General features: G+C 47.7%; 1 pseudogene; it reads left to right on the plus strand.

The window, feature by feature from the left end:
- Window positions 1-10792: 10792 nt before the first annotated feature.
- LOC125404304 (glycerol-3-phosphate dehydrogenase 1-like protein pseudogene) lies at window positions 10793-12563 on the plus strand (annotated as a pseudogene).
- The last annotated feature ends 1892 nt before the right edge of the window (window positions 12564-14455 follow it).

Here is a 14455-nt window from a genome sequence, read left to right on the forward strand (position 1 = left end):
AGTAGGGACCACAAGGATCTCAGGCAAGGTCATATATGTTTCCAGATACACCTTTGTCCCCAGTCTCTCATCTCCTGATGATGTTGCCATTGGCCAAATCCAACTAGAAGCCAGGAAACAGGAGTGGGCAAGCAAGGCGAGGTGGGACCTGCAGAGGTCTACTTCCAGCAGACACAGCAGAAGGCAGGGGTGTGGACCATGGCCAGGAAGGGGATGACAATGAGAGAGTGTGGCCCTTGCTTAAAGGAACAAGCACCGTGTCCCCTCAGTCCTTGGACCACTGTGAGTCATTTCCCCAGCCCTGCCTTCAGTGAGGATTGACATTAGTGAGCAGTGCTGTGGTGGAGAATTTCCTGGGACAAGCTAGTGCTCTCCGCTGGCTGCTGGTCACCTAGCCTGGCCCCTACACTCCCCTGTCAGTGCCTGCAGTTTGGCTTTCCCTCCCAGGGCAGCCCAGGCTTCATGTTCACAAGCTGGTGATGGTTCTATGCTTTTAGGAGCTACCACATTTTCACCCCGTCCGTTGTTATTGGGAAAGGAGAACATGAGTCTTCCTGCCCCTATTCAGCTTCAGAAGTCATTTCTCTAAAACTGGGACCCACTGGGACCCATCAGCCTGCCAGTCCAAGGAGTGTCTAGGCTGCGACTGTTCCAGATGCAGGGAAAGCCTGAACTGGCCAGTAGAAGACCTGCCAATCAGATGGGGCCCAGAGGGCATTCACTCTAGAGAATCATTAAAAGGCTTAGCATGTGTATTTGGGTTTGATTTCAAGCACCGAATAAGCCAGGCATGAATGTATATGTACACCTGTAATCACATCAGTCAATAGGCAGAATAGTCAGAAGTTCAAGGCCATCCTTGACTGCTTTAGGGAACCCCAGACCAGCCTAGGCTACATGAAATTCTGTCAGAAGAAAAGAAAGAAGGAAGGAAAGAAGAAAGGAAGGAAGGAAGGAAGGAAGGAAGGAAGGGAGAAAGGGAGGGAGGGTGGAAGGGAGGAAGGAAGGAAAGGAGGGAGGAAGGAAGGAAGGAAGGAAGGAAGAGGGGGAATCGAAGGGAAGAGAAGGAAGGAAGGAAGGAAGGAAAGGAGGGAGGAAGGAAGGAAGGAAGGAAGGAAAGGAGGGAGGAAGGAAGGAAGGAAGGAAGAGGGGGAATCGAAGGGAAGAGAAGGAAGGAAGGGAGGAAGGAAGGAAGAAAGGAAGGAAGGAAGGGAGGGAGGGAGGAAGGAAGAAGGGAAATAGAAGGGAAGAGAAGGGAAGAAGGAAGGGAGAAAGGGAATAGAAGGGAGGAGAAGAAAGAAAGGGAGGAAGGAAGGAAGGGGAATGAAAGGGAAGGAAAGAAAGAAGGAGGGAAGGGAGAGAGGGAGAGGAGATAGTAAATGTATGTATTTTACCTACACCATCACAAAATAAAATTTGGAAAAAATATCACAGCTATTCCCCTTTTATGGAGGAAAATAAAGAAGTCAGAACAGGAGTGCCAATGGAGGGTGAGCTAGTGCCCCACAAGGCTGGTGGGAAGCAGAACCACCAGCTTCTTTGGAAAAATAGTTGGGCAACCTCTCAGCAGGCACCTGCTTCCCGCTCACGACTCAGGCATCCTACGCCTAAGTATCAACCAAGGAACCTCAGGGGATGTGCATACAAAACTCTGGAAACAGCCTGGGAAAAGTGCTATAGCGTGAGAAATACATGTGAGCACTGTCCTGAGTTCCCCAGTGGGAACAATGTCTTCCATCACTCCTATGGGCCTCTTCTACAGCGCTGACACCTCGCAGGGGCCACTCACCAGAAAGCCTAAAGAACTGGAGGAATCCAAGATCAGAGCTTTCAGCCTACCTACCTGACTATCCCTGCCTTCAAGAGAAGGGGCTGGAGGTCAGACTCTGGAACCCTGAGATCCTGAAGTTTCTAGGCGCTGTAGGTGTGGCCTGCAGAAGGCGTATGCAAGCCCCCTCAGACCTCTCCCAGCCCCTGTGGTGTTCAGCTCTTTTCCTGGCTGTCTATCCGCATCCATCTCTCTTTGTTGATTGGAGTCAGGGTCTTGCCATGTATCTCAACTTAGCCTTGAGCTCATCACCCTACTGCCAAGTACTAGGATGTTGGTTTCAGTCAGCATCCTAGAAATGGGCAGGTGTAAGCAGACAGCTTCCCCCGGTTCTATAAGTTGTCCTAGTAAATTAGCCAATGCGGCAGGGCAGAGGAGGGATGTATTTGGTCAGTTAGAGTTCAGATGGAAGTGACAGCCTGGAACTTCCGGTTAGCATCTGAAGTAGGCCGGTCTCGTGGGACGGCCCGCTCAAGCGGCGACCTCTGACCCTGTATCCTGGTAGATAGCATTTGCTTCCTGTTGCTGTAATAAAAACAGAAAGCAACTCGGGGGAGGAAAGAGTTTATTTCATTTTTAAGTTTATAGTTCATCATGGGAGGAAATCAGGGCCGGAACTTCAGGGAAAGACGTGGGGGCAAGAAAGGATGCCGAGGCTATGAAAGAATGTTGCCCACAGGCCTGCTCCTCCAGCCTTGCTCAGTCGGCTTTCCAGGATCCCACAGTGGGCTGGGCCCTTCCACATCAATGTCTATCAAGAAAATAAATGGCCCAGAGTCTTGTTTCAAGGCCCATGTAGTTGAAGTTCCCATTTCTCAGATGACTCTGACTTGGGTCAAAGGGACAAAAATCTAACCAGGACCTAGTGTCAACCGAGTTCAGTTGGAGGACGCCTGAATCTGCTCAGAGGTAGAGAACAGCCCAGTTGACTCAGAAGTTGGCATAGAACTGCCCAAGTTGGCCACAGAAGCTGTGGCAGCTGACAGGGTAGAGAGCCCAGACATCCCTGGACAGGAGAGAGGATGACGCGGGTGTGCTGTGTCACCGAGGTTGTTCTACAGCACAGCAGGACTGATCGTTGGTACGCACACTCACACCTGAGGTTGTATTTTCTGGGAAAGGACCCCTCTGTCCCACCGAGCACAACCCAGGGTTCTGGGGAGAGGAAGGAGGCATTCCTAAAACGGTTATAATGTAGAAATTCTGAAAGAGGCATTCCTACCTCCAGCCTCGACCCTTGGCGCTGCTGTCTCCTAGACGGGTGTTTCTGGCCTCCTCCCCTTCAAATCTCCAACATCTCTACCCAGGCTTAATCTCAGAGCAATGGAATGAGTGTCTTCTGGGGTACCCTATCTATGAACAGACCAGGAACTTTGCTGCGGGGGAAGTGGCCAAGTTTCTTGGCCGTTGCCGTAAGGTGTCTACTCATTCCCCAGTAGACGGGCAGCGTAAGACCAGGAGATTCCATGGGTCTTATTGCCACATGCATTTTCCCATCCTGAATTCTTTGGTTGGAGACGATGTGTGGGTTACCATGACAACATATAGGGCATCTGAAAATCTTCAGATGGTGGTGTTGGCAGAAGCTGTACAAGTAGGGAGAGTGAGGATGCCAGCTGCCTTCATGAGGGAGCGATGCAGTGGCGATCAGCCTGCCCTGGGTGGCTGGCTAGCCTCTCCCCATGTTGAACATCAGGGTTCAGTGCCAACCTCTGCTCTCCTGTAGAAATCTGAGAACTTAACAGTAATACCTAAGCCTTAATAAAAGAGTCCTGCCTGGAAGGCTTGGGGTGATGGCGAACAGCCACGGAACAAAACTGTGATTGCAGGAGTCTGACTACCGACTTCAGGGACCTTTCCTGCTGCAGGTGCCCCCATGGAAACCAACATAGCATTCAGATATTTCCATAGCACATTTCCGTTCACGAGCCACGCCCCTGCCCAGCGCTCCCGCAACCCCCTCCCCACCATCTGGCCTCCAAGTTTCAGACCATCATGGCAATCTGCTGCCCACTTCTCATCAGTGTAGAACCACACCCCGAGCCCTCTCGTCTCTAAAGCAAACTCTCACAGTTGTGGCAGATTCGCCACAGCAGTTTCCCGGGAGTCCTTCTCCATGGGTGTGCAGCTCCGTCAAGTGATTGCATTCGAGCAGGAACTCCCCAACAAGCCAGACTGTGAGCTGGGGAAGAGGCAGGTCTCAGAGTCTGAACCACGGCCCTAGGAGATTTATTTGTGCCTTTTAGACTCTCTTACATTTGTTCTCCCGGGTACAGTCGCCTTTACCAATGCCAGGAAAACTCCACCTATGCCGCTGTATGGTTCAGAGGACCAGACCGCCTCTCAGTGCATGCCTAGCAGTCCCGCCTTGCTGGTGCTTTCACAAGAACCCTTTGTTCTTACGGGGTCTGGGCTCAGATTTCCTGGCCGATTTAGTGTTTCCAAGGCTCATCGTCCTGTATTATGCGACCATGTTTCCATCTGACTCCACTTTCCCTTTCTCCCAAACAAACTGCCCTTGAATGCTGAACTGTTTGTAAAAATTCTGTTTCTTTTTATTTAAAATCTTCATGGGTATAGTGGCAACAATCTATAATCCTAGTAACTCTGGAGGTTGAGGCAGGAGGATTGCCTGAGCCCAAGAGTCTGAGGCCATACTGAGCAATATAATGAGATCTTCTCTTAAAACTTTTTAATTAATTAATTATTGCTGCAGAGTCTCACCATGGAGTCCTGGCTGACCTAGAGCTTGCTGTGTAGTCCAGGCTGGTCTTCAACTCACAGAGATCTGAGTGTGCTGGAATTAAAGGCATGTGCCACCATATCTGACCTTTTTTATTTGTGTATTTCATTTTAAATTTGCCTTTGGTTTTTGCAGCTCTGTGTTTTCTCTCCTTGAGCTGTTACTAAGATCTATTTGACTTTGTCTTTGGCGGTGTGCTACAGTGGGATTGGGTGCGGTTTTCATCATATTTATTCTGCTTAGAGGTCATACAGGACTTCATATCTTTCTTCTATTTAAAAATTCTCTCCCTCTCTCTTTCTCTCTCTCTCTCTCTCTCTCTCTCTGTGTGTGTGTGTGTACACTCAGGTGCATGTATGTAGACGTCAGAGATCAACTTCAGCTGTTTTCCTCAGTCATCCATACCTTGTTTTTTTGTTTTTTGTTTATTTTTTTATGTTTTTGCTTTGTTTTGTTTTGGGTTTTTTTTTGTTTGTTTATTTTTCCCTCGAAACAGGTTTTCTTTGTAGCTTTGAAGCCTGTCCTGGAACTCATTCTGTAGACCAGGCTGCCTCGAACTCACAGAGCTCTGCCTGTCTCTGCCTCCTAAGTGCTGGGATTAAAGGTGTGTGCCACCACCACCTGGCCTATCTCGGTTTTTGAAAACAGGGTCTCTCACTGATCCAGGCTCAGTGACTGGCTAGACTCACTGTTCAGTGGGCCACACACTCCAGGGACCCACACGTCTGTTCCCCCAGCACTAGGGTTACAGATGCATGTCTTCACAGCCAGGTTTTCGGGTTTTTTTTGCTTTGTTTTGCTTTGTTTTGTTTTTTTGTGGGTGCTGGGAATCCAAATTCAGGTCTTCATGCTTGTATGGCAGGCACTTAACCAAGTGAACCATCTTTCCAATCCCGTGTTTTGAAAATCGTTGGCCACTATCTCTTATATATCACTCCTTCATTGTCCTGCTCTGTCAGAGACACCAGTATCATGATACCAGACTTCCACTGGGTCCATCCATCTCTCGAGTCCTTTTCTGTATATTATTGTATTTAATGTGTATGTCTGATGTAACATGAGGGACGGCTTGTTGGGATTTCCGTCCCGCCCGGTACCCCAACAGCCGGCAAATCCCAAAGAGAAATTACACACAGGACTCCATAAGGTTATAAACTGATTGGCTCATTAGGTCAGGCTTCTTGTTAACTCTTATAACTTATATTAACCCATTATTCTCATCTATGTTAGCCATAATGGCTCAGTACCTTTTCCAGCAGGGGCAGCTTACATGTTGCTTCTTCAGTGATCTGCGCAGGAATGCTGAGAGAGTTTCTACTTCCAGAATACTCCCAGTCTCTTTGCTCCACCCTTACTTCCTGTCTGGCTTTCCCGCCTATACTGCCTGCCTGGCCAATCAGCATTTTATTAAAATATGATTGACAGAATACAGACAATTCTCCCACACCAGTCTGAATATGTGCATTTGGTTACATAGTTGTGTGGCGGTCAGACAACTTTCAGGAGTTGATTTTCTGCCATGTGATACCAAGGATTGTAGTGATGTTTCATTTGTATTTTATTAAATAAAGCTTGCCTGAAGATCAGAGAGTAAAACAGTCACCCTTGTAGTCAGAGGCTGCTCATTTGTTCCTGGCTTCCCAGACTTGAAGCAACCACACAGAAACTATATTAATTGCAATACTGTTTGGCCAATAGTTCTAGATAGTTCTTATATCCTAAACTAACCCATCTCCATTAATCTGTGCATCACCACAAGGTTGTGGCCTACTGGCAAAGTTTCAGCAGGCTCTGGCAGAGGCATCTGTCTCCTGTGGTGGCTACATGGCTTCTTCCTGACTCTGCCTTCTTTCTCCCAGCATTCAGTTTAGTTTTCCCACCTAGCTCTATTCTGCTGAGCCACTGGCCAAAACAGCTTTATCTATTAACCGATAAAAGCAACACATATACAGAAGGGCTTCCCACACCATGCCTTGATCAGTTTTACACACCAGGCAGTAGTGACACACACCTTTAATCCCAGTAGTCACACTAGTTCACCGTAGAAACCAGGCAGTAACCGTGCACGCCTTTAATCCCAGCACTGAGAGAAATCTAAGATGGGAGGAGACAGCTCTCAGACACAGTCTCATTCTGAGATTCCTGGAGGCAGGATTGCCATTTCAGACTGAGGTAGAGGTAAGAGCAAGTGGCTGGTTGTTTTGTTTTTCTTATCTTCAGGTTGTACCCCGATATCTGTCTCTGGAGGTTTTTTTTATTAATTTTGCAACAAAAGATGGAACTCAGGACACCAGACTTGCATTAGTGAGGGCTTTGTACCTGCTGAGCCACCTCAACACCCATCTTGTCTGGTCTTTGGAGTGACCGTGTCTCTCATGCTGACCAACTGTGAATGAACAAATTCTCTTATTTGCTCTTCTGGTCTACTATGCAATCTCTCTTCTCAAATCTTAATTTCAGTTATTATATGTTTCAGTTTATTATTTAATTCACTTTTTGGCATTTCTAGTATTTTTTCTAACAGCTTTATTGGGAGGTAATTGACACACACCAAATTGCAAATATTTAAATGTATAATTTGATGACTTTTACCACCATCCTAATCAAGGTAATGAATGTATCCATCATCCCTGGAAGCTTCCTTGTGTCTTTTGGCGATCCATTTATTTCTTCTCCCATCATCTCTCGGCAGCCACTGAATTATCATTTTAGTAATCTGAACTTTCTCTCACTCGACGTTGTTTGAGGCGTTCCTGTGTTGTCTGTATCAATAGCTTGTTGTTCTTATTGCTGACCAGTGTCATGTATTTGCCTTTGGTGGAAATTAGGGAACTAATTTTAAAAGAGTCGCTATGATGTCTCCATACAAGTCTGTTTCTACAGCTGTGTCTTCATGGCTCTTATACAAATGCTTAGATGAGAAACGGGCGGGTCACATGGTAGGTACATGCTATTGTTTGAACCTAAAATGTTCTCAGAAGTCTCAAAGGTTCCATTGTCAGGTGATGGGCTTTGAGGACATGATTGGATCCTAAGAGCTCTGACTTCATCAGGGGGACTAAATCATTTATGACTTCATAGTTAAGGGGGCTGCTAGAAGGTAGAGCATGGTTGGAGGGAGCAGGTCACTGGGAATATGACTTTGAAGGGTGTATGTCGTCCCTGGCCCCTTCCTCTCTGTCTCTGTTTCCTGGCTGTCATGAGGTGAGCAGTTTTCCCTATCATGCATCACCTCGCCACAGGTGTAAGGACAACAGAGCCCCTGGCTGTGATGGAGTCTCTGAAACTGTGAGCCACAAGAACCTTTTCCTCTTAAGCTGTTCATGTCAGGAGCCTTCTCACTGAGTATGCATTTCTGCCAAGCTGTACTTCTGCTGGTGGTGTATGAAGGTCCCCTTTGTTCTGCATCTCTGCCAACAGTTGCTGTACTCTGTCTTAGCTGCTTCTCAAAGTTTGCAGTGATAACTTGCTTGAATTCCATTTTCATTTTCCTCAGTGACTGGGAGCACTGACCATCTCCCCATGCTTATCTGGACAGGGGCTTATTCAGATATTTGCCTCTCTCCCTCTTACACACAAGTGTCTCTCCAGCTGATGGCAAGTGCCCTTACACACGAGTGTCTCACCAACTGATGACAAGTGTCCTTACACACGAGTGTCTCACCAACTGATGGTAAGTGTCCTTACACACGAATGTTTCACCAACTGATGGTAAGTGTCCTTACACACGAGTGTCTCACCAACTGATGGTAAGTGTCCTTACACACGAGTGTCTCACCAGCTGATGACAAGTGCCCTTACACACGAGTGTCTCACCAGCTGATGGCAAGTGCCCTTACACACGAGTGTCTCACCAGCTGATGGCAAGTGCCCTTACACACGAGTGTCTCACCAGCTGATGGCAAGTGTCCTTACACACGAGTGTCTCACCAGCTGATGGCAAGTGTCCTTACACACGAGTGTCTCACCAGCTGATGGCAAGTGTCCTTACACACGAGTGTCTCACCAGCTGAGTTATCATTGTTACCAGTGTAATTATAGACCCGAGAAAACAGCAAGAAAAGCAAGGGTTCAGTTTGGCTTGTGGATCCAGAGGTGTCCATCCGTGGTCCCTTAGTTTCATTGCTTGGGCCTAATGCGAGGCAGATCTTTGCAGTGATAGGAATGCGGCTCACACTTTGTGGGCAGGAAATGGAAAGTCAGAAAACCCACCACTTATCTTTCCCCCACTTTATTCCATTTATGTCCCCAACCTAAGGGACGGTGACACCTCCACTCACGGCTGGATTCTTCCTCAGTTAATCCTCCCAGGGAATGCCCTGACCCGGAGAACTGCTTCATTAGTCTCCTGGGCAATTCTCAATTCAATCATTTCGAAGGGCAAAACCAACCACCACAAAGTCTAGGGAAGGTTCACATCCTCTAGGGGCCTTTCACCCTTAAGACTGCTGAAATGAGCCAGGCAGTGGTGGCACACACCTTTAATCCCAGTACTCTGAAGGCAGAGGTGGGCAGATCTCTTGAGTTCCAGTACAGCCCGGTCTACACAGAGGAATCCTGTCTCAAAACAGAGCAAAACAAAAATGCTGAAATGGCTGCTTTCAAGTAACTAAATGCAGCTTTCTGAAACTAAAGAACCTTTTTCTTGGTTTAATTATTCATGCCAGGTTTGTCACATTTGGTTTCGTTTTCCTTTTCCCAAGAGGCCAAGGACACTGAAGGAGTATCATCTTGGGTGGGGGACACAGCTGGAGCCTTCCCCCAGCTCCAGAACCCCAAGGATATCAATCTCATGAAGCTCTAAGTGGTTCCTGTGACTCTATGGAGTCTCCCATCGCTAAACTCCAGAGACCTCGTCCCACCAGAGTGTCTCTGGTTCCAGCAGATAGGGAGGGTGCGCTGAGATGACTTCCGCTCATCTCTGGGGATAGCCTCACTCTTCAATCAGAAAGGTGACCTGGGAACGGAGGGAGGGGACACATACTGCTGGAAGAATAAAAACTGAGGAACTTTACCACCCCTCGCTCCCATCCCCGCAGCCTCGAGCAACCTTCCACAACTAGGACCCTCATGGGACCTTCTGATTCTCGAGCCGCTTGCAGCGCTTCTCAGCATGCTTTGCTCGGACTTGTGCGCCCCCTAGTGGCCCCTGTGGGAGAACGTAACCGTGCTCCTCTGGTGTAGTCTTGGGAAAAAGACTTTGCCCTGGTCTCTCACACTTTACTTAAGACTGCCAAAAGGAAGGAGCGGTGAGCGGTGGTGGCAAAGGCCTTTAGTCCCAACATCTCTTGGGAGTGATTAGTTACCCTGGGATGGACCCCTCCCCTTTATATATATATATTTAACGTCTTTTTCCAGGGCTAGGGATAGAACCCTCACACATGCTAAGTGACTTACTGTCCATCTAATATTCTTAGTACTTAAAAAATTTTGATTAAGAATGAAGAGATGGGATCAGTTGGTAAAGTGCATCCCGTGTCAAGAGCTCCTTGTAATCCCAGCACCGGGGAGGTGGAGACTAAAGGCCCCTGGGGCTTGCAGGTCAGCCAGTCTAGCCTAATCAGCTAGCTCCAGATTTAATGATAGATCTTACCTTGTAAAATAAGGTAGAAATCAATTAAGGAAGAAACCCAATGTCAATCTCTGGCCTCCACACACATGCACACGCTTTTCTTCAGAAGATGAAGAATTTTTATTTTATTTATGTATATATATATATATATTTTTTTTTTTTTTGAGGCAGTATCTCTCTCTATAGACCTGGCTGGCCTAGAAATGGCTATGTAAACCAGGCTGGCCTGATTTATCTCTACCTGCTGGGAACTGGGTTAAAGGCTTGCATCACCACACCTAGCCCTTCCTTTTATATCATATATGGACAGTCAGGGCTGGGGATGTAGATCAGTTGATAAAGTCCTTGCCCAGCATGCACAAGGCTCTGGGTTCAATCCCCCAGCACCACCAGGCAGGTATATGCTTGCAAGTATAGCTCTCCAAAGGTGACAGTCAGAAGTTCAAGGTCACCCTCCACTATATAAACTCAAATAAGTTTAAGCCCAGCCCGGAAGCAGAAGACCCTGACTCAAAACAAATGTATCTATGCTGCCATCACAATCTTGCTTTTAAAAACCATTCTGTTTTCTTAATTTCATCAAATATGCAATGTTTAATTAAACATCAAATCGCCTTATAAATGTCTTTTGATTTGGTTTTATTTATTCATTCATTTGTTTACTTTGAGAATGTATCCCTGGTTGGCTTCTAACTCTGTTTGGGGCTGAGACTGACCTTGACCATCTGACCCTCCTGTCCTTACTTCCCCAGCGCCAGCATCCCCGGCTGGGGCATTCAGTGGGTGTTTGTTCCCACAGTACCTTAGGCAGCACTGGGGCAAGAATCCAGGGCCTCACGCACTCTCTACCCACTGAGTGAGCTGCATCCCGCCGCCTTTTTAAAAAAACCTTTTTATCTTTTTTATTTTCAGAGAGTCTCACTCTGTAGCTCAAGCTGTCCTTGAACCTGAGTCTGTTCTCCTCCTGAGCCTCCACATGCTGGGATTACAGGCATGAACCACCAAACTCGGGCCATGAATGTCGTTTTCAGGCGGGTAGGGAGGCCGGCAGGGCGGGGTACCTGCAGGCTAGCCCAAGCAGACAGAAGACAGCAGTCAGCTGGGAAGGCACAGTCCCCACGGCAGGATAGCGGCGTGGAAGTAGTGGCAAAGCCCCTGAAAGTGTGCATCGTGGGTTCCGGGAACTGGGGATCAGTTGTTTCAAAAATCATCGGGAGCAACGTAAAGAATATGAAGAAGTTCGCACCCACAGTCAAGATGTGGGTGTTCGAAGAAGTGGTCAGCGGGAGGAAGCTGACAGACATTATTAATAGTGACCATGAAAACGTCAAGTACCTGCCTGGACACAGGCTGCCAGAGAATGTAGTGGCCACCCCGAGTCTCAGCCAGGCTGTTCAGGATGCAGACCTGCTGGTATTTGCTTCCCCACACCAGTTTGTTCGAACCATCTGTGATGAGATTGCCGACATAGTTCCCAAGACAGCCCTGGGCCTCAGCCTCATCAAGGGCATAGACGAGGGCCCCGAGGGCCTGAAGCTTGTCTCTGACATCATCCGAGAGAAGGTGGACATAGACGTCAGTGTGCTGATGGGGGCCAACATAGCCAGCGAGGTGGCTGCAGAGCAGTTCTGTGAGACAACCATCGGCAGCAAGGTGCTGCAGAACGGCCTTCTCTTCAAAGAGCTGCTGCAGACCCCCAAATTCCGGGTCACTGTGGTGGAAGACTCAGACACGGTGGAGCTGTGTGGGGCTCTAAAGAATATCGTCGCCATGGGGGTCGGCTTCTGCGACGGCTTCTGTTGTGGAGACAGCACCAAGGCTACTGTCATCCGCCTGGGCCTCAAGGAAATGATTGCTTTTGGGAGGACTTTCTGCAAGGGCCAGGTGTCTACAGCCACTTTCCTGGAGAGCTGTGGGGTGGCTGATCTTGTCAGTAGCTGCTATGGGGGACGAAACCGTAAGGTAGCTGAAGCCTTCGCCCGGACAGGAAAGACGATTGAGGAATTGGAGAAGGAGATGCTGAATGGACAGAAGCTGCAAGGACCACATACCTCTGCCCAGGTGTACCGCATCCTCAGGAAAAAGGGGCTGCTGGACAAGTTCCCACTGTTCACAGTTGTGTATCAGATCTGCCACGAGGGCAGAGCAGTTGCAGAGATGATCCCTTGTCTGCAGAACCACCCAGAGCACAGGTGAAGGGAACAGGGCACTGGTTCAGGTCTTCCTTGCCCATCTCAGGATCACACGGAAACCAGGATGTAATGGTGAGATGTTTGTCTGGCTTTCTCCCATCCTGGACAGATATGAATTATTATGGCTTCATTTCTGGGTCACAAGAGACAGTTTATTGGCTGATATACTGGGTAACAGCTACACATACACAATGAATGTGAAAAAACAAAGCAAAAAAATACAGCTTGATAGATGGAATCAGGATCCCTATGAGGTTTGGAGTTATTAACTTTGCGTCCCTGTGTGTGCATGTGTGTCCCTGTGGGTGAAGAAGCTTATGGGTCTTTGTTGGTGGGATATGTGTATTTGTGTGTATTTGTGTGTGAACAAGTGCATGTTGTGTGTGCATGTATGTGAAGAAACTGGGTCATTGAGACACATGAATTCTATGGCTTCATCTCTGGGTCACGAGAGGCAGCTCACTGGTGGATGTACTGGGTAACGGCTGCATTATGTAATATTTCACAGTCCCTCATGTGGGAATGATAATAAATGTGAAACATGTTCGCCATGCCTTGCTAGCCTCCCCTCCCTCACGGTACTGTCCTCCTCCCTGTCTGACTCGTGTGACGTCAACAACAGTCCCTACTCAGCCAGGGAGTCACTCCCTCAGTGTTTGGTTTTGTTGGGTGGTTGTACTGGTTCATTGTTGTTGACTTGACACAAACTAGAGTCGTCTGGAAGAAGGGCCCTCAGCTGAGGAACCGCCTTCTTTGGGTTGTCCTGTGGACAGGTCTGGGGGGTGCATTTTCTTGACTGATGATTGGTGTGGGAGGGCCAAGCTCACTAAGGATGGCGCCATCCCAGGACAGGAGTTCTGGTTTGTAAAACAGAGCAAGCTGAGCAAGTTATAAAGAGCATGCCTGTAGGCGGTATTCTTCCGCGGTATTCTTCCGCGGCTTCCGCCCCTGCGCCCGCTTGAGCTCCTACCCTGACTGCCCCTGATGAGCGACTGTAATCAGGACATATGAGCCAAATAAATGCCTTTTTTTTTTTTGGTCAGTATTTTATCACAGCAACAGAAAGCAAACTAGGCCAGAGGTTGGTACCAGACATGGACTCCTGCGTGACAGACCTGACCACATTGTTTTGGGAAGAATGATGGAGGCATTTGAAATTTGGGGCTGGAAAAGCCATGAAGTGCTGAAAGTCGTGAAGATAACAGAGGCCTGGGCTGGGACAGTCCAGAGGGAAGCACAGACTCCATCGGCTGCTGTGTGATGATTAATTAATAATTAATTCTTCACTAAGGATCTGTGGTTCTAGTCAGTTTGACCTTGGCTGACAAGAGACCAGACCCCTGGAGAGTAAGCTTTGCTTTGCTGGGACAATCAATGCTGGTTAGCTGGGGCTGAAAAATCAGCTTTGATTAAGAAGGGACAAGCATCCTTAGGGTAGAAGCTTCTGAAAAACATTTCCTCGGGGTCAGCACACAGAAGCTGGGGTCCAGATAGACTTCTGTGCAGGATACAGGTGGCAGAAGTAAAGAGGTGGGGCTAGCCAAGCCCTTTAGAGGCCAGACATCTGAGCTATTTAAAATGGAGTCTGGTTTTGCTTTGGTCTGATTGAGACTGTTCCCTCAATCTCACTTCCTAGGGTAAAAAGTACAGTAACACTCTTATTTAATAGGAGCCCAAAGTGAAGAGACTTTGGTATTTTAAAAAGACATCGAACCTTTATAAAGGGTTAAAATTTTTAAAGCTGTGGGTTTCTTTTTTATTTTTGTTTTGATCCTTTTTTTGTTTTTGTTTTGTTTTGGCTTTTCAAGATAAGGTTTCTCTTTGTAGTCCTGGTTGTCCTTGACCAAGACTTTGCAGATCAGGCTGGCCTCTGCCTCCTGGGTGCTGGGACTAAAGTGTACCACCATACCCAGTTATCTGTAGGACTTTTAAAGTTCAACTATATTTTTCCTTTTTAATGATTTTATTTATTTTTATTTTATGTGCATTGGTATTTTGTCTATTTGTATGTCTGGGTGAGGGTGTCAGATCCCCTGAAACTGGAGTTACAGATAGTTGTGAGCTGCCTTGTGGGTGCTGGGAATTGAACCTGGGTCCTCTGGAATAGCAGACAGTGCTCT

Source organism: Myodes glareolus, chromosome 6 (genome assembly GCF_982192425.1).
Source record: "Myodes glareolus chromosome 6, mMyoGla1.1, whole genome shotgun sequence".
NCBI classification, from domain to species: domain Eukaryota; kingdom Metazoa; phylum Chordata; class Mammalia; order Rodentia; family Cricetidae; genus Myodes; species Myodes glareolus.